Raw genomic sequence first — 22,959 nt, 5'->3', positions numbered from 1 at the left:
AGGCTTTTAAACACTGAATAAGAAATGCAAGGCTGATGATTTAAACTACCAATACATTTTATTTAGTTCTTACTGCCATCAAATTTCAAAAAGACAACATTGAAAATATCTTATGTAGAAGCCACTACTGAGTCACACCATGAAATAATGTATTCAGATCATAATACCATGAATTATCCTAAATTTGAACTGACATCCTATGAATATGTTTGGCCCTTTGTTGACATCCCTACCCCTCTATAAGAGGGGTAGGGATGTCAATAAGAGGCTATAAGAGGCTTAGCTAATTTTATGGCAACAGAATCATATTGTTTGTCTGTCGATTGGTGATCATTGTGACCAAACAAGCAGCTGCCCCATTACCCTTGTGAACTCCACCCGACCCCCTCTTCCTCCCACTCCTCCCTCCATCCTCTCATTCCTCATCCAATCCTCAGTGGATTCATTCTGTGTCGGCTGTGCGTCTGCCACAGCATCCATTACCCATTCCCACCTCCTCTGCGTCCAGCTCCTTGATTTACTGCTGGGCGGAAAGCCTGGTTGGGATTGATCTATAGCTGGTTTTATGTGCATGTCCAGTCTGCCGTCAATGGGGGAAATGATGATTACACGGTCTTGTAGTGATGTTCTGTTTCCAAACAGCTTTAAAGTGAATCATTTGCATCCCAGATGCTCAATTGAAGGAAATGATCTTATCCAGCTTCCCCTTAACAGATCACAAAGAAAAGATATCAAAAGCCAGTATTAAAAAACAGCCTTATATGGTTTCTGGTATTTGTTAAGTGTGTGCTGAGCTTCAGGGCGTGTGTTTCGTAGATGTAAGTGGCAGAGCCTTTGTGTCTTTATGTAGATTTGCCCTTTTTGTGATGCTCTGAGAGCTGGGGAGGATAATTGTTTATGATTACTCGGTGACATTTCCATATGGTTAATGAACAGTTCGCCAACACACACACACACACACACACACACACACACACACACACACACACACACACACACAGTTACAGACACACACACGTGCATCTGTCAAAACCAAGCTGTTTGGAGCCTGAATGGTAGGTTTGGTTTGCCTGAAATTGAAAACCCCAATTTTAGGAGGGAAATCACCTCCTTCCAGTGTACGGTATCATTTCTCTACCAGTGTTTCTATCAGCCCAAGGAGGCTGTTTTCCCTGAGGGGGGGCAGTGAGCTGATATGATGGCAGATATCAGTGCACTCCTGTTGGATGGATGCTACATAAAGTGAGAGTGCTTTGTTCTATCGATCTGACACTTTCTATCAAACCCCCTCCCCCCCTTTTTTTTATCACGATAGTTTCAGGATTATAAACCTCTCCACACCCCTGATTCCTATTCCCCATGCACCTCCCCACCATGTCCCATGTGCATTTGGACTGGGTGGGTGGTGGTGAGTGGGGGTTACCTTTGCATGAGCCCCCTGTGGAGATCATTGAGGCTAAATCATATTTACCCTCACCCCTCCCTCCTCCTCCTCCTCCTGCCAAGCAGATAGATGACAGCCACCTATTCTTTCCTCCAGACAGCAGGGTGTTTGCCGTTCCTCTTATCCACCCCAGAGACCGGCCTTGTAACAGTGTTATTCACCACCAGGATCCCTCACTATTTGCGCTGCCATGTTGTAAGAGGAACAAAAGTGTTTGTCTGTGGCTTGAATGCTACTAGATCTTGGATAACCCGCGCACAAAATAATATCCTTTTAGGCCTTGTGTTAGGCTGCTCTATTTGGATGTCATGAATTTCCTGAGTGTTACTGAATCCCTTTGGCTTGGCTATTTTCTGTGGAGTGACATATTTTTCTAATACACCCCCTTGGGCTGAAGATAACGTCTTTTTTCTTGTGTATTAACAGTAGCTCCCATCTCAAAGGAAACAATATTTTTTTTGATGAAAAGTCTGAATAATACAGCCTTAGGGAACAAAGCAACAACACTTCACTTGATATTGAGCTATAACCTTCATGTAAAGTCAGTTTCTGATCACATTATAAAAAGAACTTCTTTGATATTTCCCCCCAAAATTCATCCAAGGGGGCTAAGTCCTTCAATTAATTCTACCCTGCTCTTTCTTGAAGATTCCTGCATTATTTATGGGCCGCCGCCACAGCAGATTATTATTTGCTGCGTGGTGTTTACATCCAAGATTTAAATCTAATCCCAGGGGATTGAGATGGTCTCATGTTTGGAATGACACATGGGCAAGGCTTTGTAATTAGTAGAGGTGCCCTTTTGATATCTGCCTGATGAAAAACAGGCTGACGGTTAACATGCAGACTGCAGTCTCACTCATTTCTCATCTCCCCCCGCTGGTGTCTCGTCATGCAAATAGATCTATCGACTTTTGTTTTCAGATTTATTTCCCTGGAACTTTTACCGCCTTCCCCCAAAAGTACTGAAATAAATTTGATTTGCGGTGCTTAGAGGAAAATGGAAAAATACATATAAAAAGTTTTTAGAAAAACTGTTCTTTTGTATAATTAATAAACCTTACTGTTAAGATTTTTATAGGAAGACTTTTTCTTTGAAAGTGGTTCCTAGCTGCACACAGGCCAGGTTAAACAAAACATTGTATTGTCTCCAGCATGCCTTAAATGTAGGCCTTTTTTTTGAAAGTTATGGCACAACAACATTACTGAGTACAATGTTGGCAGGCAGGTCTAAAAACAGTCAAGAGGTCATACACACAAGTAGTGGAAAATTTGGCAAAAAGACAAATGCTAGAAGGGGAGTATTGCTGCCTTTATATTTTCCTGGGATGGTGCTATTTCTGAGCTGGGAAGTCGTTCTTCCGACTTTGCTGGGCTATGAAGCTTTAAATCATAATTTAGAAGCAATATGGGCGCTACAAACAAGATGTGTTTTTTATTGCTTAGACTCAAAGTACTTAAACAACACGTTGACAGCACTCTGGTGCTTTGCATTAGCTACAAAGTGATTTATTGCTGCACCAGTACATCCCTTAAATCTACCTACTAAAATATGCTTAGATGACTAAAAATAATAAATAACTTTTCTAACTAATCTACGTCCCTTTATGTGGACAGAAACACAAGGTTACAAACAAGTAGGCTCTCATATTACATATTGACTTCCTTATAATACATCCATGCATATTATACGTGAGCAAAAGTTGACTGTCACCATGTTTCTACATATAACGCCAACTCGGCAACTCCTGGCGAAATTTCCACCGACTTCTAATTTGAGGGGGCGTTCACGTGAATTTCACCAGTCGGAAAAACTCCTTTTTCTGATTATTTCGACCGCACCTGAAAGCAGCTCCTGCTGCGGGCTGATGACTAAAGGGAAGCAGGTGTGCAGGCAGGAGATTGGTCAGGTGATGTGTTTAAGCAGGAAACACGCAGAAGACAACCGGTGAACAGGTGAGTTAGCAAAACCCGGACATACGTCGAAGAAATGAAGTTAGAAGCAAATGAAATTGATGAAACCATATCAGTTTTTGTGGTATAACAGATGACGCATCAGTGATTTATTGATGTGTGGGCGCAAGTTACACAACTGCAGTTCTGTCCATTTGGTACAAACAACACAGACTCTGTTATGAAGATGTGTCACCATTTAAGACACCTGCGTTGATATTTTTTGGGGAGACTCAGTTCTGCATCTGGAAGGAGGTTTTTTAGCCCGAATGAACTTCACTGCACTTTTAATGTAGCCTGCAGCTAAGGTCCAGCAGCTCTTATCATTAACTGCCATTAGCAGTTTCAGCAACACAGCTCTGATGAACACTTTGTATGGTCCCTGCCCAAGAGCAAAGAGCAGACAAATTCAGTTAGCTGAAAGCCTCTATCAGAGGACACAGATAGGGAGCTTAAGAGGAGACTAACAGAGCTGTAGGACAGTGGATATTGGACTTAAATTCATCAGATGGCCTGAAAGACTTCAGTGGGATGCCAACATCGCGTGCTGGTGTCTATTTCAAGGTGGGCAGCTGTTTACCATCATATTTTGTTTTTTTTTTACTACCCCAAAGGTGGTAAAAATATTGAGTTAGATTTTAGTTGACTTTTTTCAAGTAAAAACCTTGAGTTAAGAGTTGCATAAAGGTGAACTTTATTTTCCACCTTGTCGTTATTCAGCCAAATTATGGATACAGTGTGACGGCATTGGTGCTCTGAAGAACTACAGGCTATTTCAGCTTGTATTTGTTGTTCATGCCTCTGTGTCCTCTGGGTATCCTGTAGGAGGTGTACTCTGGATGCAGTTTATAAACAAATCTTCTTTTTTGTCTGGTATTGCAAACTATGTGTCCACATAAAATGATACTGCCAGCAAAAATGTCAGTATTATTATCAACATTTATATAAATATGATTTAAATTAGTGGTTCCCAACTGGTGGGTTGCAGTCCAAAAGTGGGATGTGGGTCCACTCTAAAGGAACTGCAAGTGACTGGTGACCATGTCAAGTTTTTGGAAAAACTGGCTGTTTTTTTTTTTCTCCGAAAGCTACAAATATTTTCCCTTGAGCCTCCCTGAGTGAACAACATTTTTTCATCCCAACTTGTCACATGGTGCCGCTCTGTCAGTGACCTTCTGCGTCTACTTATAATGTTTTGGGTATCCTTCTGTTTATCCTTCTGAGCTGTTTACGCTCTGGGATGCCCTTACTCTGAAGCCAACAAATGCACATGGTGGGATAACACAGCACGGTCCTTATGTTTACACAACAGTGTGTTGCCGCCTGCACCGACCATCACAATGGTTAGAATTAGGATGGTTAAGTTTAGGCAAAAGAAGCACATTGTAAGGTGTAGAAGAAAAAAAAATTACATCGATGGACCCTGGTGTTTGGCTGCAGTGTTAGTCATATACTCAGTGTCCTTCATGTTATTATAAATAAATAAATAATAATACATACATATATACATATATAATACTTTTCCTCCCCAGAGATGGTTTCTGTCATTTTAGGTAGTTCTTATCACCCTGGTGTTTGTAAGGTGTTTTTTCTGATTTCTTTCCTGAGAACAAAAGGCATTGTATGATGAGTGCTTACGCCTGGAGCACACTGAAAGCACTGTCGGAACCATTTTTTGTTTCTGCGTGATGCACGCTGTTGTCAGCAGAAATAGACAGTGAAAATTGTGTCTTGATAATTATATTAACCCTATACCACCTTTTACTATAGTTTCAATGTCTTTATCTGTCACAGACATGAGGAAATACAAAGATGTCTGTTATACTCAACTTTTCCTGTTTCCATTTCAAAATAAAAGCCAACATTTCTGGTGACAGAATCCCATCAGTTGACACAAGGCATTTTATCATGAAATATTTGCAAGACTGTATTGTTTACAATGCAGGAGCATGCTCGGCTTCATAAATGAGTGTAGTATGTGCTTATAATTTTGGAAATTCAGTACTCATAGCAGCATGCAGCCCTGCAGAAGCATCAAGACGCAACAGTTCGGCAAGGTTGCCAACACGCGCTGCTCGCTCATGCAGTGTGTTCTAGGTGTCAAACTTAGCACAGTAGAGAATGACTTTACTGTACACCCCCCCTTTAAAATGTAAATATTATATTTATAAAAACAAGAGTATAAAAGTATAAAATAAGTGTTTTTTATTAGCAATGGATGAGACCAATAACATAAAATACGGGATCAGCCAATATTGGTCTTTTAGGGTCGACACCGATTATTAGCACTTAATGAGACCGATTACAGATATTTCAAACCAATATGCATTTATAATGGAAATTAAAATCTCTCTATGAATATCTAGCATTTGGAATACAACTCTAACACAAGACTTTGTTTAAATGCCTTTTGAAATTTTCAACATCATATACAGCAAGTTCCCAGCAACTTTTAAAAAATGAATAAAAATAGACCCCGGAGGTTTTACAAAGTAAATGTTCCTCCTATGTCGACACATTCTTTGCACGTTTAATTTTATCAGCAATCATTAAATAAAACGCTCATACAGATAATCAGCAAAGTGCCAAATATTGGCCCCAATAATCAGCCAGGCCGATAATGTGTTGACCCCTACATAAAATATAAGTGTAAACGCATCAAGCTCACATACTGAAGTAAAGGCTGGTCATTTAATTTATTGTAATGTATGTAGACTGAATCATATAAAGGCTTTACATGTATAACCTTGTTAAAATGTCCCTCAGGTCATGTGCCTGGGGGGATAGATCTCAGGAGGAACCTGGCCACCTCTGTGGGAGCCTCTGCTCCATGGTCCTGTGGAAGAAGAAGGTCTAGCGCCCCCCTAAGCTGACAGTCATAACCCTTCATCCAATCCACGGGGACAGGAGCGCTGCTCTGTCAGTTTCTTTCCCCGCTCCGGAGCGCCCGGCGATGCGGTGCTGAGCAAGTGTGAGCATCGTGAAGGACACACGGACGGACGCATTTGCCCGTTACGGAAGGTAAGGACGCTGGGCATATACAGTTAACACTGATTATTTGATATTATTATGAAAAACGCCGGGCGCTGCATGTTGACAGCTGGGAAATCAGTGTTGTTTACAAGAGACTGAGTGGGATGCGCGGATGGGATGGAGCTTATGTCGCCCTCCGCAATGCAGAATTGGACGATAAGGTTACGAAGAAACTGCGTTTTGCATGTTTTGTGTCGTGCTGACAGATGCAGAGAGATACTGTGTGCAGTATCTGACATGTCTTGGCGTGGTGATGATGCTGTTACATGATCCGCTGCTGCTGCACATCCTGGCATGCACTCCCCCAAAAATAAATAGTCGATGCACGGAGCAGATGTAAGGATTTATTTCAGCAACCAGCACATATGCTTTAAAGCATGAAGTCTGATTATTAAATTCTGCATTTATTAGTCCACGCCAGAGGCCATAGCCTGTTCGCGCTGCACATACCGATGATTCAAACTGCCGCCTGCCTTCCAGCCAGAAGATTAGGAAGCACCCGATGACAGTAAACACTTTCATCTGGGGTGGAACTAAAACGCATGTCCCGATGTTAGAGCCGGGATCGGTTGAGACGTATGGTTCAGCTGTGTCATCTTTACTTACAGATTGAGGCGTAGTGCTTAGTAATGGCACATCGCAGGGTTATTCTGTCAGGATGTCAGGTGCTGGAAAAGGTGTCATGGGCGCGTCCTGACTCACCAGACGCTTCAGTGGAGAGAAACTGTTCCTGCTACATGTTGCTAAAGTAGATTTAGGGACTTTCAGAAGTCCTACAGAGATGAATGTTGAGTTATATATATTTATATTAGGTCTGTCATTGATGACATGACAACAAAAGGATGACGGTAACCTCACGCAAATCATGCAACTATGCATTAAATCATAGTGAATTACAAACATCCTATGTTTGATTCGTTGAGTTTTACATTGGTTTTCTGCATGTATGTGGGGCTCATCGGTTGGAGATTGTTTTTGAGGACATGATCTGATTGAACAGCTGTAGCAACTGGAGATGTTTGCCTGTAAGACCACATAATGCGCTGATATTTAGATACACAGTTATGGTTTTGATAATGCTGTTGGCTTGAGTGCACAGCTCCCTGCAGCAGACAGCAGAGTACCATTTAAGCCACCGCAACTCTCCATTGTGGTCTAATGAGCTCGCAATACTTGTGATTAATGATTTAATCAATATTGCCAAGCTAGATGGCAATGATAACGTGTTATGGTCCTCCTTGTTTATTCACAGATCTGCAGTTGTTCTGCTTTTGCGATGGGCAGAGCATGACAGGGTTTTTTTTGGGTCATTGGTCCCAGATTAACATATTAATTGTAGGTTGATGAACAGGTTAAATGGTAGTTTACTCCTGTAAGATCTTACTGTGGGCTTGTGACTCATCCAGTATAATAATGTGTATGTTTTCAGATGATCATATGATAAAACCTGCTTTTGCTCTTGCACACTTTACACACAAATGTTTTTGAACTACGTTTTCATTTCGGCTTTATTTACCACTCAGTTGCCACGTGTGAGAGCCTTCACTTTGTGTTTGTCCTGATTGAATCAGAGCCATAAATGTGGCACAAAATGTCAGAGGGATTCCACAACTGCCTGTCAGGTGGAGCACTTTATGAATCTTGTAAGCTTGACTGCTGCTAATGCATCCTGTGCTGCCCCGTGTACACCCCGAGGACAGTCCCTCTCCTTCATGCTAGGTGAATGAATTTACTCTGCTCGGAAGTAGGCTAACCTATATTGTGCAGCTGTGCATGGCATCATCTTACATTTTATACCCCCCCCATTGCTCTGCAATGAAATATGTCAGAATATAGCGAGTTAAAATTTTGTAACAAGCAGTTCCCTGTCAGCATATTGGCTGTTGGGCTGCAGTGGCTTGAGGAGCCTGCATGACAAGGACGTTTTTACATAACACAGCACCCTGCAGGATGTGGCTGTTCCGTGATGCATTTTAAGGCTCCAGCCTCAGCCTCCATTAGTGTCACAGCCAGATGACTCTCACAGAGTCGTACACTTGTTTCTTCTTTTGGTTTGAAGATTCAGTCACACATCTGCCTTGTATTGAGGAAGACAGGCTAACCTCACCTGAAGCAGAAAATAGAGCTGTCTTCAACATCTCTCCTTCACCTCAGGTCAGCATGTAGCGTATGAACACGAGCAGGTGAGAGACAGATTGCTTTTTCTTATCTGGTGCATGAATGTTTGCTGTCGAATGTATGAATGAACAGTTACTTTTATACCCAGAAAGACAATAATATTGCCATTTTCCAGTTAATTTAATGTCTTTATACGAGCAGCATTATTTTAGGGCTCAAAGCAGAGCTTTGGATGTTTGCCATTTAAGATTAAGTAATTTCAGAGTCGTTTTAGGAGATTAGATTTGTTTCCAGATGTCCTTCTGAGCCCTGGGCGACAAATTCTTGGGCAAAGAGTCAAAGCATTAGTTAAAGAGAGGAAGGCAGATTTTGCATGTGATTTTTAAAAAGACTCTTAACTGATTGGCAGCGTTGGCATTTGCCAGCAACAAGGCTAGTTTGTTCGGCGATGTTTGTTCTGTCACTCTGAGTGGAGTGTCAGTCAGACTGGAGGGGACACGTCCTGCAGACTTGCTTCATTGTTAAATCGAATGCACCAGGAGAGGATATAGCAAGACGAGGCAGCCTATACACACCAACGTTTGTGTGCAGGAACACACACGCAAATGCCAGCCGTTATTGCTGCATGTACAAGTGCTCCTCTCCGTCCTGCTGACGAAACATGTGATGCTCTCGTCCTGATGCTTAGATTGCTCAGCAATTTACGCACCGGCGATCAATAGCGAGATCCACTAATGGTACGGCAGTGAGGCAGAGACATGACGTCGTCTATGTTTGCCTGGAGACAGACCTCTCCTCTGTTCATGCCTGAGGAGCAGAAAGGGCCTCAGTCCCCATCTGCCATCCCTGGCTGTCTGAGTACAGTTTGCACCAGACCCACCATTGATTCCCCCACTGTGGACTGCTCGCTGCTCTCTGCGTGCACATGACCCTATAGATCTTATGTACAAGAGACAGAGCGAAGCAGGAAAAACTCATAGCACAGTGCACATTTGTATCGTACTTGTTGACTATAGTAGAGCCAATAGGTAGAAAAGAGAGCCATGCAGGTTAGAGCTGAACTGACTTGTCAGTAAATTGATTGACAGTAAGGTAATTGTTTTAGGGCTATTAAAAAATGACAACACCAGTACTAATACCTGGATCTTTGAAGTGATATCAATGCCAATAGAGTACTTCACTTGATACCTATTTTTCTACTTATCTTCACATCATGTGAAGCATCCAGTTGCATAAAATGCCACAAGGTGTGTAGTATAGGCATACTTGAAAATGTTTTGGTGGCATCTCGGCAAGCTGAACTTTCATCTCTGTTGCATACACCCCGCTTGACTTCACTGCACCACTGACTGTATGGGCTGTCCGTATGAGCCGTAGCTGCTGCGATAGTGGGCTAATTAGGCGTTGCATTATATAGAAGAATGCTGCGAGCAAAGCCATACAAATAGTCTTTTTTTTCTGCACCAGGGAAAAAAAGGATCAATTGCAGGTATTGTTTGAACAAAGACAGTTTGATTCTACTTGTCTACGGGGCGATTGTGGCTCAGAAGGTAAAGTGAGTCGTCGACGCATCAGATGAACTTCAGTTTGATCCCTGTCTCCGGTCTGCATGGGCGAGATGCTGAATCCCAAATTGCTTTAGTTGGCTGTGCCATTGGTATGTGACTATGTGTGAATGTCTTGTATGGGAGCCTCAGCCACCAGTGTGGGAATGTGTGTGTGAATGGGTGAATGTGACATGTTGTGTTAAAGCGCAGTGTGGTCAGAAGACTAGAAAGACCCACAAAGGTCCATTTACCATTTACTCGGTACTGAGTTACTTTGGTCGCTGCCTTAAAGGTATTGCGTACCAATACACCGCCTTGGTTTGTTTTGATGATATATGTATATTTATTGTTATCAATTAAAAATGCCAAACACTTGCTATCTCTAGCTTCTTAGATGCAAAACATTGTCTCTTTTTTGTCTGATGTGATAGTAAACTGAACTGTGTTGGGCATTTTTCAGCATTTTATTGATTAAATGACGAATAGATAAGATAACGGGCAGATGAAGTGCCTGTTAAACCTTTGTTGCAGCCTTTATGCAGCTGCCGACATCAGTAGGCGGCTGGATCTTTGAAGCACTTGCATGGTCTTATATGTATAGATTTTTTTCTTTCAAACTAGTCACTTTCTTTGACTGAATAAGGTTTTGTTGCCTCTGCTGATGTTCTATTTTTGGGGCCACAGTTGCCTGCTTGAATCTAATGATCTCGAATAGCTGCCCCAGGCACTTCAGCAGGCTAGTTACTTTTAAAGGCGGACCCCAGATGAATAATTATTCAGCCACACTGGATTCAAATTGTTTTAGTGTGTGTGTGCACAAAAGCATACATGTCTCATCTAAGATAAAATCTAAGATAAGATACAATACAGCTTGCATAAATGACCTTTTGTTGATTTACACAAATGCAGCACAATGCTGAAGATAAAAATAGATATATTTGATTTCAACAGCCTGCTTTTTGTCTATTTATAACTTTAAAGCTCTGGTGAAAAGATGTTATTCATTTACTGACAAGATAAAAACAAATGTTTTTGCAGAAATGGCTTGGTTATAAAAACACAGAAAACCAGACTCCCCTAAAGGTATAAGTTAGAGTGCCTTTTATCATTTAATCTGTCCTCCCTTCTCTTTATCAGTGTGATTGTGTTGATAAAGTGCTGAGCTTCCTCTGTGACTCTCGTGGCTCCTACAGTTTGTCTATCTGCCAAAGTGACGTCTCTTTCAAAATCAGATTACTCCATTTCCATTAAGAGCATGTGGACCGGACAAGCAGGTGGTGTTTGGAAATTGCCTGGTATCTTCTCCCGTCACTCATGGGGGGAAATCGGATGACATTGATCAATGTCATCAGAGTGTTATCTTGAAGCGGTACAAGTTTCAGGTTCTGTGACAAAGCTTTGTCAATAGTCTGTTGGGACAACTGAAGAGTTCAACTTTTTAAAATCACAATTCAAGTAAAATTGAGAAAATAAAACATAAGGACCGATTTGTTGATACTAATGAACTGGGTAAGTGATTGATTTACTGAATAATTGACTAATTTACAGGCCATCAGTTTGTGTTTAAATTTAAATTGAATTTAAGTTGCCGAGACATTATTTTAGCTACATGTAAGAACAATTCGAATCTGTAACTAGGTTATATTTGACAAGATTTCACTTCGTTTCAGTAACTCGTAGCTCAAGATATTTTTAGTCTTTACAATCAAAGTAAATCTTTTGGGATTTATGCACTCAATTAGAAGGAGATTACAAATGTGTGCCCTTAGCCTGCTAATTTCTGTTAACAGCGTGATCAGCCTTTTTAATTTTTTTTTTTCAGATAACATTTGACTCCCTTCATTACAATGTCAGCACAGAAATCAGTTTGTTTGCTTATTAGTCCGGGGAAAGCCTTATCTGGCTTTACTGGGATGCTTTCAATTTCCGCAGTAATATCAAGCACTATTTGCTCGTCAGAGAGCTAATTGCATTTGCTTGTTGTTAACTCGTACTAAACAAGGTTTGTATTTAATGATGATAAGAAGTAAAAACGACAGTACTGCAAGGTTAACAAGTTCAGAGGACAGTATTCCCTAATTAAGTAGTCAGCTTTAAGAGTGCTAATGTGAATGGGTCTTAATTAAACCACTCCTCCAAGTGTCAGGTTACCTCTGGTGTATTTGTTCAACATTTCACTGAGCAGGAATATAGTGTTGCACACAGTGGACTGACTTCTCACATGGGAGTCTTGAGCCATCTGTTTTTGCACCTTCGCAGGCGCAGTCAGATACATTGTTTACAGGGTTGTTGAGAAGCAGTGCAGTCAGACAACACCATGAGCTATTTTGGTCCCGTACGAGATGACTTTCAATTTCATGCAATTTGGAAATCAGTGGCGTGTGTCTGATTTGTTCCCTGGGATTTCAGCCAAAGTGTTGCAATACAGAGAACTTCTACAAGTTGTTATTAGCAATCAAATTCCTCATCTGCTGAGAGATTTTTTTGTTCCTTTAATGGTGTTACAAAACATTTTACTCCGATCATAATGAATGACAGGGATTGTTTGTGAAGACCTTTTGAGCAAGCTGTAAAGTTAAGGGCTATCTTTTGTAGAGGAGGATGATGAAAGGTTGAAACAGAAATAACCACCTTTGATGCTGGCCAAACATTACCTATACAACTATATCCCCTCTGACAGTAATTTATTCCATAATCTTCACATGAAAGCTTGTATTTAACATCATTTTAAAGATCAGCTTACCTCTGTATGCTTTGTCATTGATATTCTCAGTAATGGGCTGCATTGTTTTGGACTTAATCCTATTTAATCTGTGTTTATCATGGGATTGTGAAAGCTTACTGTAGTTTCAACCGCTTGCATTGTTATCTTTTAGTGCTGGGGATAAAGAACCAGCCTGATGGTACAGGGAACTGTCCAATTAGGTACAGAAGCATCTTTCTCTTTGGGGCCAAGCCACTCTTGGGGCTTTTGAGCAAGGCCTGTTGCTATGGCGCTGGGAGCATGTGTGGAAGACAAGAACACAACTTCATCTACGTGCTAGTTCAGCATAATCACATTCATCTGCTTATACCAGAAATTGGCAACTTTTACCATCAAACCCCCCCCCAAAATAATGATAATAATAACATGTATGGCTAAAGTCACTCAAAATATTTGATCCTTATAATAAAGGTAATATATGTAGCTTTTTTTTATTGTTAATTTTTTGGGGGGGGGGATTTTTTCCCTTTAATGATAGGACAGTCATAGCATGACAGGAAATGTGGGAGAGAGAGGGGTATGACATGCAGCAAAGGGCCACAGGCTGGAATCGAACCTGGGCCACTGCAATGCCTCAGCATGTCGGGCGCACAGACTAGCAGATGAGCTAGAGACCACCCCATATATAGCTTTTTAAGTCTGTGTCTGCATGGGTTTCCTTCAGGTGCTCCAGTTTCCCCGACCATCAATAACACGTACGGTTAATACTCCTGTTGGTGCTCCTGACCAAGGCACTGGCAGAAAATCTGGAGTCGGTCCCAGAGTGCTGCTCACGGCTGCTCACTGCTGCTTACTGCTGCTCACTGCTCCATTGAAGATGGGTTAAATGCAGAGGAAAAAATTTGCTGTACGCTATACATGTGACAATAAAGAATTATTCTTTCTTTTTTCTACTTCTAAATTAACCTAACAACATTACTCTAGGTGTAAATGAGTATTCATTAATATGTTTTGCGACATATGTGTCTACTTTGCAGTGGGCTAATTATGATCATTTGGTACATTAACTTTGCAGAGTTGGCAGTGAAAACAAACAAATCTGACCATAAGCTATTAAATTCTCTGTTTTCTCAAGACATATTCCAAGACTTTTACTTTTTTGGGTGTGAAATCCACTACCCTGCTACCCAGGCTAGGGATACTTGAGTCTAGCTACTGCTATTAAGGTTCAGGCTAGGCCATAGATATATATTTTAGTTGACAAAATGTTACAAAAAACATGTTGATAACCACTGTTCATTTCCATATGATATTTGTCTGGTTAAGCCACTTGGGGCCATTGCAGAGAAGCTAAAGAGCTGCATGTGGGTCCAGAGCTGCAGGCTGCCTACCCCTGATATATCGTCACCTACCATGTAAACCATGTGTTGTTTTTCATGCTCACCCAGTGTATATTACCTCATAGTGGTGATGCAAGCTCTATATGGTTGACAGCTCAGCCCTGTTACTGCTAAAGCATGCTAAACTGGAGTCACGAACTCCCCACTGGAATATAATGAAAGACTGATAGGTTCAAAGGGGATTCTTACGCTAATCAAAAACGTCCTTGGTGAGAAGCACACTAGTTCTTTAGCTGGCTAACCTTTCGCCCTCTGTTGGAGAGACTGCATGTGTGAGAAGTGTATGTATAGAGGGCTAATCGCAGAAAGAGCCCAAAGGCGAAGGCCTCCTGGCACGTGGAGCGAATACTGAGGGAGTGGAGCTCTTGGGAAGCCTCATTATACATTTAGGGGCGTCCTGTTTTCCCTCTCTCTGGACAGCTGGACAGCTAAATTGTTTGTGGATCAATAGTTTAGCTTCCTACTGGCTCCACAGAGTGAGTGAAGTGCATTTAAACCCAAGAAATCGCATTACCCTTGGCAGAGATGGGAAGCATAGCACTAGGGGCCTCAGCAAGTGCTATTGCTACGCCCATTATTCAGTCTGCCTGTTTGTTTACCTGCAGTGCTTCTGCTGAGACCACCCATAGTCATTTTACACTCATGTCATCAAATTTTCTTCGATTTTCTTTGCTACACAGTTTTGTCCAAACATATCCCACCATGATATTTATATTTGGTGATATTTTTATAATAATCCTTTATACACTGAATTTTTAAATCATTCATTGGATGCTGTCATTTCCTGGAAACTGAGAGATCTTCACTACGATCAATTGAAAGACAGAAGGTTGTGTGTTCAAGCTGATTGTATATTAATGCTTCTTATTATGAGGCTGCAGCCTGTCTGTATTGATTCAACGCTTATTTAAAATGCCTGTTGTTTTTCTCTTCAGCTCTTTGGCTATGTAAAAGGCAGAGAGAGAGAGAGAAAAGGGTAGAGAGAGGGGGGAGGTCAGGGGTATAATGAGAAACGGAGGAGAACAAAACATTTGGAGCTCTCCCTTCATTCCTTAGATCAGTGTAACCACAAATAAAAGCTGTGGCTGATGCAAGCTCTGGGCTATGGGCCGCCGCTGTCCTCTCCTGGCTCTCTCGCTGGGCTGCCGGTGCATTTGTGTTTTACTGGTCAGCCTCCGAGCTCCAGGACCCAAGGCTGCATCTCTACATGAAGAGCCCATTGATGTGGGCGCCATTAGCATTCCCTGTAGGCGAGCACGACAAACAGGTTGGTTTTTCGTTTCACACTAACAAACCTGTTCTCTCTGGATCCTCTCAAAGGGTCTCAAATCAACCTTTCTGGTTGCATAGCTAATGAGTGTGGATAAAAGAGGTCAAAGAATGCTTATGTAGGCCTCTTCAGTCCAAGCAGTGTACCCTTTGTATAAAGCCTCGCCCTGCCAACTGCCACGTCAGGACGGCACTGTCACATCTGGGCCACAAACTCACAAGGTGATGTAACCATCTGCGTCATGTTTTCTGTAAGTGCTAGTGGGACAATACACCAGCACTAATAGCTTCCGACAAACTACCCCTAAAACGTCCCTGAACAAAAGTTGTTCTTTTCGGTTGGCATATCATTATTCAGATCTGAACGCAGCATTCTGAGGGAATCTGGCTGACTTATGCATGAGATTTGTGCACTAATTATGCCGCAGATTTTTTTTCTTCCTTGGCTCTGTTTGTTGCTGCAGGAGCTTTTGTTGCAATCTGCTAATTCACGCTGCTGAAATTATCCTCACAATTTTACTTAGCAACAGCAAATCGCCCCCGAGAAGAAGTGGCTAATATTAACCCATGAAAAGTAACACATGCGAACCATCTCTCTGTTTTAATTTTCATGAGTCAGAGTACTGCTCCAGCAACTCTTCCTGATGCCGAGAGAGAGAGAGAGGGTGAGAGAGAGAGAGGGCGAGAAGGCGAGAAGGATCGTGCGAGAATTAAAGATCTTTTTCTTCTGCCCTTGCTTTAGCGTATATGAATTTATATGAACAGTAAACAAGCAGATAATGAGGATGTGAGTGAAGAAACCACCTTTATTATTCTCATTACTGGCCGTCTTGACTGAGCGAGGTGCCAACATTCACGACATCGACTCCCTGCCTGACTCCCTCTCACATTATTATTATTATTATCTTATTCCAAAGCGAAAAATAGGCCATGTATGCATATTAGTATGGTATTTATTCAGAGTTCACTTGGACATGGCAGTGGACAGCCTCCATACTGTATGTGTGGGCGACTCAGTGAAATGTGTCAGTAGTATAGTGGCCAGTGTCAACGGTTGGATTATTCATGAGGAAGGTGTAATGACAGCGAGTGGAGGAGAGGGCATCCAGAGGTGAATCTGACTGGGAGAAGGAGCACTGAATCCCTTTTTTTTTCCTTTGCTCTTGTCTCTCTCTCTCTCTCTCTCTCTCTCTCTCTCTCTCTCTCTCTCTCTCTCTCTCTCACACACTCACACACACACACACATACACACACATGCACACACATGGCTTGCAGTACTCTCACTCTTATCTGCAACACACAGCTCCACTCATGCTGCACACACAGGGCCATAGTGTGTAGAGGACAGACGGAGTGAAGGGCACCGCGTTGCAGTCAGTCAAGCACACATACGCACCCCTGGAAACACACGCATGTGCACAATGGATAGAGAGAGGAGGGGTTGTGCTTTTCTTAATTCCCCTGCAACAGAGGACAACAAGACAAGGCAAAACACTGCTCCTCTATATGAGCGAAGGGGGGTTGGAAAGTATTCTAGAGCGACTGCCAGTGTACTTAATGTTATTCATTTTGACCCATGACCAACCAGATTATAATTTGACTCCAGCACAATGAAATGAAAAGGTTGCAAAAAATTAATGCCTGCAACCAGCTGTATATATTAGGCATCAAGCTGAATCATTTCTGAATCACATTTTTCCCACCAAAGGATTTCAAACAAAACAAAAAGCAGAATATTTTCAAGAAAGAAAGTATAATAATATTGTTTGTCACTTTTTTTGGGTCCATGTTAATGACAATGACATTTTCCTATCATCCTATGCCTAGTTTGTACAAGATTACATCAGTGCATGAACAGTGCCTCCATAGCTCATAGCTTATTGTGATTAATTGAATGTTTTCTAACTTTGGAAAGTAGCAGATACGAAATACTTTCTTTGCTCTTGAAAAAACTAATATATGTTGTTTCCCTTTGTGGAAACATGCTGACTCTTCTGACTTTTTATTTTGTGTTCAATGGCTTTCTTCCTTTATTGTGATTGTGAAATAATAATAATCATAACAATGATCAATTGTTCCACTCCTTCAGTGTTTTGTGCATTATCTCAACCCTGTCGCCAGGAAAATGTTGGCATTATACCTTTCTGCAAACCAAGAATAAGTCACATTTGCACATTATAATGTTGTAGTGCACATGTTGAAACTTTTGTGTTAATGTCTGAGGAAAAATACTCCTCTTGGTTATGGTTATGAAAAAAATTATTTGACTAAAAATACCCATTCTTTTTAGTACAATCCATGCTGAAAAATCACAGATGTCTCGTTAAGAAAGAACTTATTTTTGTGGCTTTGTCCCCACTGGAAAAACAGCAAAAGGATCTCTGAAAACTACCATGTTGGGGCTGAAAAGCAGTTGAAAAAAGAGCCATGGGTTGCTAAAAAACACCCAAGTTTTTTTTTTTTTTTTTCAGAAACTCACATGGCAACATTTTCCTCTGGTGACTTGGCTGATTATTAACTGTGTGTTTTGAGTATTTCCAGATAATTATTGGCAACCAACAGAGATGCCAGATTACCTCTGGACAAAGACAAGCTAGCTGTTTCCCCTGCTTCCTGTCTCAATACTGAAACTAAACTAACTGTCTCCTGGCTCCAGCTTCATATTTAATGGACAGACATAAAAATGGCACTGATCCTCTTCAAAACTGAAATGACTGAATATTCTGCAATTATGAACAATGTTCTTACCGTCATTTTTTTCAAGTCCAAGAATTTTGAGATTTGCTGAATAGAAAATGACAATTTATTTGTCGATAGTCAGTAAATGTCAAGTAAATGCTGCTAAATTAGAATAATTGGAAATCTTTTAAAAAGATATAAAGCCAATGCTCAGTGCTGTAGTTTTACTTAAACACTGGCAAGAATACAACCCAACGTAATGTGGGCGAAAGGGCCCTCTAAGTACTGTTACGGCAGTCAAGCAAAAGCATCTGTTTGAAGCATATAATATGAAAAGTCTCTTAACCTACTTTAGCTTCCTCGCAGCTTCTGGAGGGAACACAAGCTTGATTGGAAATTCTATAAACTACGTGTCTGCGTGGGCCGTTATCTGAGCTGTGTCGGACTGCGCGCAAACAGCTTCCTAACAGAGAAGAGATGATTTCCTTGTGTAAAGTGATAATCTTGTGATCTGAATGCCAGAAAGCCCCCACACATCTGCACCCCCTTACGCTGACACAGCCAAGTCATGTCAGGATGTACCAGTTTTGCGTTTGAAGTTTTCAGTGTTTGAAGAGACAGCGCATTAGCCTAATCATAGCCGCAGAATTATCTACACAGTCGGTTGATCACGGCTCTGGCATTGTGATCTAAGCGCTCCTTTTCAATACATCTCCTTCTGTTGTCCTCTGTTGTTTAAGTGGGCACCTGTTCTGCCTTATGAGCCTTGATCACATGGTGTGACTTGGCCAAGAGACACCAGATGACTCAGGTCTTTGCCCAGGCTGTGCTCATTGTCAGTCGGCGCACACATTGCTTTCCAGCAGGCCGTCTGACTGTGGCCATGTGCTCAGTGGTAAACACAGGTGACTGGGTCTGTTGACATGGACACTGTGTTCCGGACAGGCTACGTTCACATTACGAGCCAATGTGGCCTCAATCCGATTTTTTTTTTACTCTTATGTGAGGAAGATCAGATTTTTTGCTTTAGAGTGGTGTGGACACAGAAATCTGATTTTTTTTTTCAATCAAATCTTGGCCACTTTCATATGTGATGCTTAATCCCTTTACACATCTGATCACTGGCCATGTGACCAGTGTGAGAACAGTCCCATCAGATTAAATTTGTTATTCCCATAAATCAGTGTTTTATAACATCATAATTCAATGCGCAGACGCAGATCACTGGGCGTACAATTTCATAGCGGTCCATTGAAACTACAGGTGGTTGCTGTAGCGATACTGCTTCAGTCGGCTGCCCCAGCCGCCAGACAATAGATCCCGAGTGCCAGACGCTTTCTGACAGCTTGCCTACATTTTGATGGTGCATGCCTACTATACCCTTGTAAATGTGACCAGAAATTTGCTCCCATTCATTGTGTATTGAAAGCGACTGAAATATGACAGAAAATGTTTTTGTTCTGTTGCTTTTTCAAAAGTAAAATACTCTTGTGTGAGGATGGTGTAGAAGGGGGCAGTGAGATTGACACAAGTGACCGGCGTGGCAGGGCGGACACAGGTTTATGCAAATTGGTAGCGTATAGTGGGCATGCACGGTGATTCCTGCTGTAACAGCATTGTTGTGAGGTGCTGACAGAGATACTGGAAGAAAGCTCTGGATATCTTAAGGTTTGGAAGAACTGTTCCTCTGTGAAACCCTCTACATCACAACCTCACCACACCTGACTCCTCTACCGGCCGCACACACACCTCTCTCCACAGAACTACTGGTCATAGCTGCTAATAGAGCTATTAAAGCCCATTTGTATGACAAAAACGAATGCCCATTTCTCAAAAAATATGCAAGACACTATCAAAAACAAGGACACATGGCTAACTGTTATACAGAATTTACATCACAGAACCTTACTACCATGGCGATCATTTAGGAGATGAAGCTTGCACGATGACGTCATTCATTATTCCACATATGTAACGTTTTTATTGTTCTGTTGTGCACTTGTGTGACGTTATTGGATGCATGTGATGCGTTCTAGGGCAAGTGTGAGATATGGATCATTAATGGATGAGACAAAGAGATCAGATTCTGGGTAAGCAATTTAGCATGAAGCCCTGTAATGTGAACATTGTCCATTGGAGGTCCGGACACGAGAAAAGTGTTTATCCTCTTTACAAAGGCACAAATTAAGTGAACCCTTTAATTGGTACAAAGGAAACAACCAAGAGAGAAACACTAAATTGGATCACGTCTTCACATGCTGTAATATATCAGCAAACATTAGCTTGGCCAGCTGTCCTGCTCAGGTTTCTGGCACTGTGAAGAAGAGCTCATGCTGACTGTTTTTAATAGTATGTGCAGCTTTTCAAGCGAGAACTGCATGATTGCCAAATAACAGAGGAATATTATTTTACACATAAATGCACCCATTGAGAGATACTGTGGAGCTTGCAGTGGCACAAGCAGTGGAGGAAGACTTCCTGATGGGTAGGCATGAATATGCATGGTGCTGCTTTAAAGCACTGGCACGGACTAATACAGTATGGCAGTCAATGGATCCACAGAGCAGGCTTTGTCTCGTGTACTTTCAACTCTGGAGGAGGTGCCTAAGCCTCTTGTTTGCACTGTTCAGCCCCAAAGAGCCTCTGCAGAGGTCTCAGAGAGGGAAATCTCTAAGCCTGCTGAAGAATATCTTTAAATCTTATAAATACATTGAGGAGCCTTATTTTGTAATAATTATATTTCCTCTCTGACTACTTAATTCCTTATTTATCGCTAAGATCATAGGGTGTTTGCATTCCCCTTCCCAACTTCTGGAATTATGATATTTCTTTTGGGATTCAGTTTGAGTTGGTTTAATGAAGTGCTAAGTGATAAGTTACCAAAGTAAACAACTCAGCATGTGTCTGGTGCGCCAGAGATCTTTAAAAGGGCCCGTTAATCTATTCTCCCAAACTCTCTGTGGTCTGTATGGATTCTAGACAGGCACCAACGCTGTTCAGAGAGTATAAGTGGCCTGGGATTTGTTTCTCTCCTTCTCATTTCCTAGAATAATCTGTCATCCGTCCACATCTGCCTCGCAGAGAAATCTGAAAATAGGAAATACCAGAAGTAAACAAATATCTGCAGAGCTCGCTATCAAGTTCTTCAAGCTGCAAATTGGGCCCCACTGCCCTTGGCAGTAGGGCTGCTGTTGCATCAAAGCCACAGTGGCATTGGGAGTTAACAGCCACACTGGCTCCACCAAATTAAATTATCACTCCCAAAGCTTCAGCAAGTCCAGTACATGCATCAGTCTGCAGGCCCTGTCTGCCTTTCCTGTGCCTCTGTTTTCATCTGTTCCTCTACAGTCTTTGTGTTGTTGTGAGGGTTGACACAAGAATGTGAATGAAGCTGTGGCCACAGGATTTCTGCTAAAGAGACACATTCTGCAGAGAAAAATGAAAAAATAACCACATCTGGCTGTTGGGCAGATCCAGACACAGTGTTCTTTTTCAGATATTACTGCTGATTGGGAAGGAGGACATCAGAAGTTTATAATCTGAGTAGTTGAAATACAGGGACTTGCAGTATAATAGCAGTCTGAGACCTCAGTGTAATTACTCTGATCACCCAATAAAAACTAGATTGCCTCGTGGCACAAAAGGCCATTTCTTGACAGCACAAGGGTTGCAGGCTCCGGTGCAAACCGAGTGCTTTTCATAATGGTTATGTAAGTTAAAGTCCAAGGGTGAAATAATGTCCAGGGGATTTTTCTCTTCAGTGAAGTGGCACAGTTGAAAAAAATCACAGTTGCATGAAAGTGGGGGAACTTGCAACACCCATTTTGACAGATGCTAAAGAAGTTAAAGGATAATTCTGGTGATGTTCTTTATTATTCTTATTATCAAAACAAATCTAGCAAATATACTAAAACCAAAGTTATACTGATCCTGCAAACAACTAGCCTGATATACTTTATTCCTCTGTTTCTTAGACCTCTATTGCCAAAAACTATTAAAAACTCATTAATGAGCTAAATTGTTGGACTGGATGACATGTTTCATCATTACCAATAACATGGACATTGTAGCATTGAGCCACATGTACTGTCTTATGCTCATAAGGACACCAAATCCACAGTTGAAAATTACCCAGACAAATGTATTATGCTTTCATATTCATGTAATTGCCAAAATCCTGCATTTTTATGCCTTCCCATCAGTGATAGCTGTGGTCGGAGGCATTATGATTTCCTATTGTCGGTCTGTATGTCCATTCATCCCATTCTCATGAACACAATATCTCAAGAAAACCTTGAGGGATTAAAAAAAAAAAAATTGGCACAAACATCCACTTGGACTCGAGGATAAACGGATAAGATTTTGGCAGGCATAGGTCAAAGTCAAAGTCACTCTGACCTTGTGTCCATCTCATTCCTGTGAACACAATATCTCAGGAACACTTTGAGGGAATTTATTAAATTTGGCACAAATGATCCTTGTTTGAGTCAAGGATGAAATGATTAGAATTTGTTGGTTATTGGTCACTGTGAACTGGTCTGTATCATTCTTGTGAGCATGAAATCATGAAGACCTTTTTTCTAATGTTGCATGAACATCCACTTGGACTTAAGGATAAACGAATTGTATTTTGGTATTCATGGGTCAAAGGTCAAAGTCACTCTGACTTTGCATCCATCTTATTCTCATGAATACAATATCTTAAGAACACTGAGGTTGTTTTTTTAAAAAAAATATTATTATTCTTTTATTTGGCACAAATGTCCACTTGGACCCAACGAAAAACTGATAGAATTTGGTGGTCAAGGGTCA

At 41.4% G+C, this 22,959-nt stretch overlaps 1 protein-coding gene across 2 annotated transcripts in view; it reads left to right on the top strand.

Moving 5' to 3' along the window:
* Positions 1 to 3,367: 3,367 nt before the first annotated feature.
* Positions 3,368 to 22,959, top strand: part of cntn1a (contactin 1a) — a 98,722-nt gene continuing 79,130 nt past the window's right edge. The window contains exons 1-2 of one of the 2 annotated variants that reach the window (XM_042495847.2): positions 3,368 to 3,400; positions 6,164 to 6,418. The gene's annotated coding sequence lies outside the window, so the exon portion shown is untranslated. Of the gene's footprint in view, positions 3,401 to 6,163; positions 6,419 to 8,468; positions 8,614 to 22,959 lie in introns of those variants that run through there. The other variant, XM_088080368.1, reaches the window with a different exon arrangement.

This window comes from Plectropomus leopardus, chromosome 7 (genome assembly GCF_026936395.1).
Source record: "Plectropomus leopardus strain MGB_pleo_1.0 chromosome 7, ASM2693639v1, whole genome shotgun sequence".
NCBI classification, from domain to species: Eukaryota; Metazoa; Chordata; class Actinopteri; order Perciformes; family Serranidae; genus Plectropomus; species Plectropomus leopardus.
This window is presented reverse-complemented; position numbering and strand designations above follow the sequence as displayed.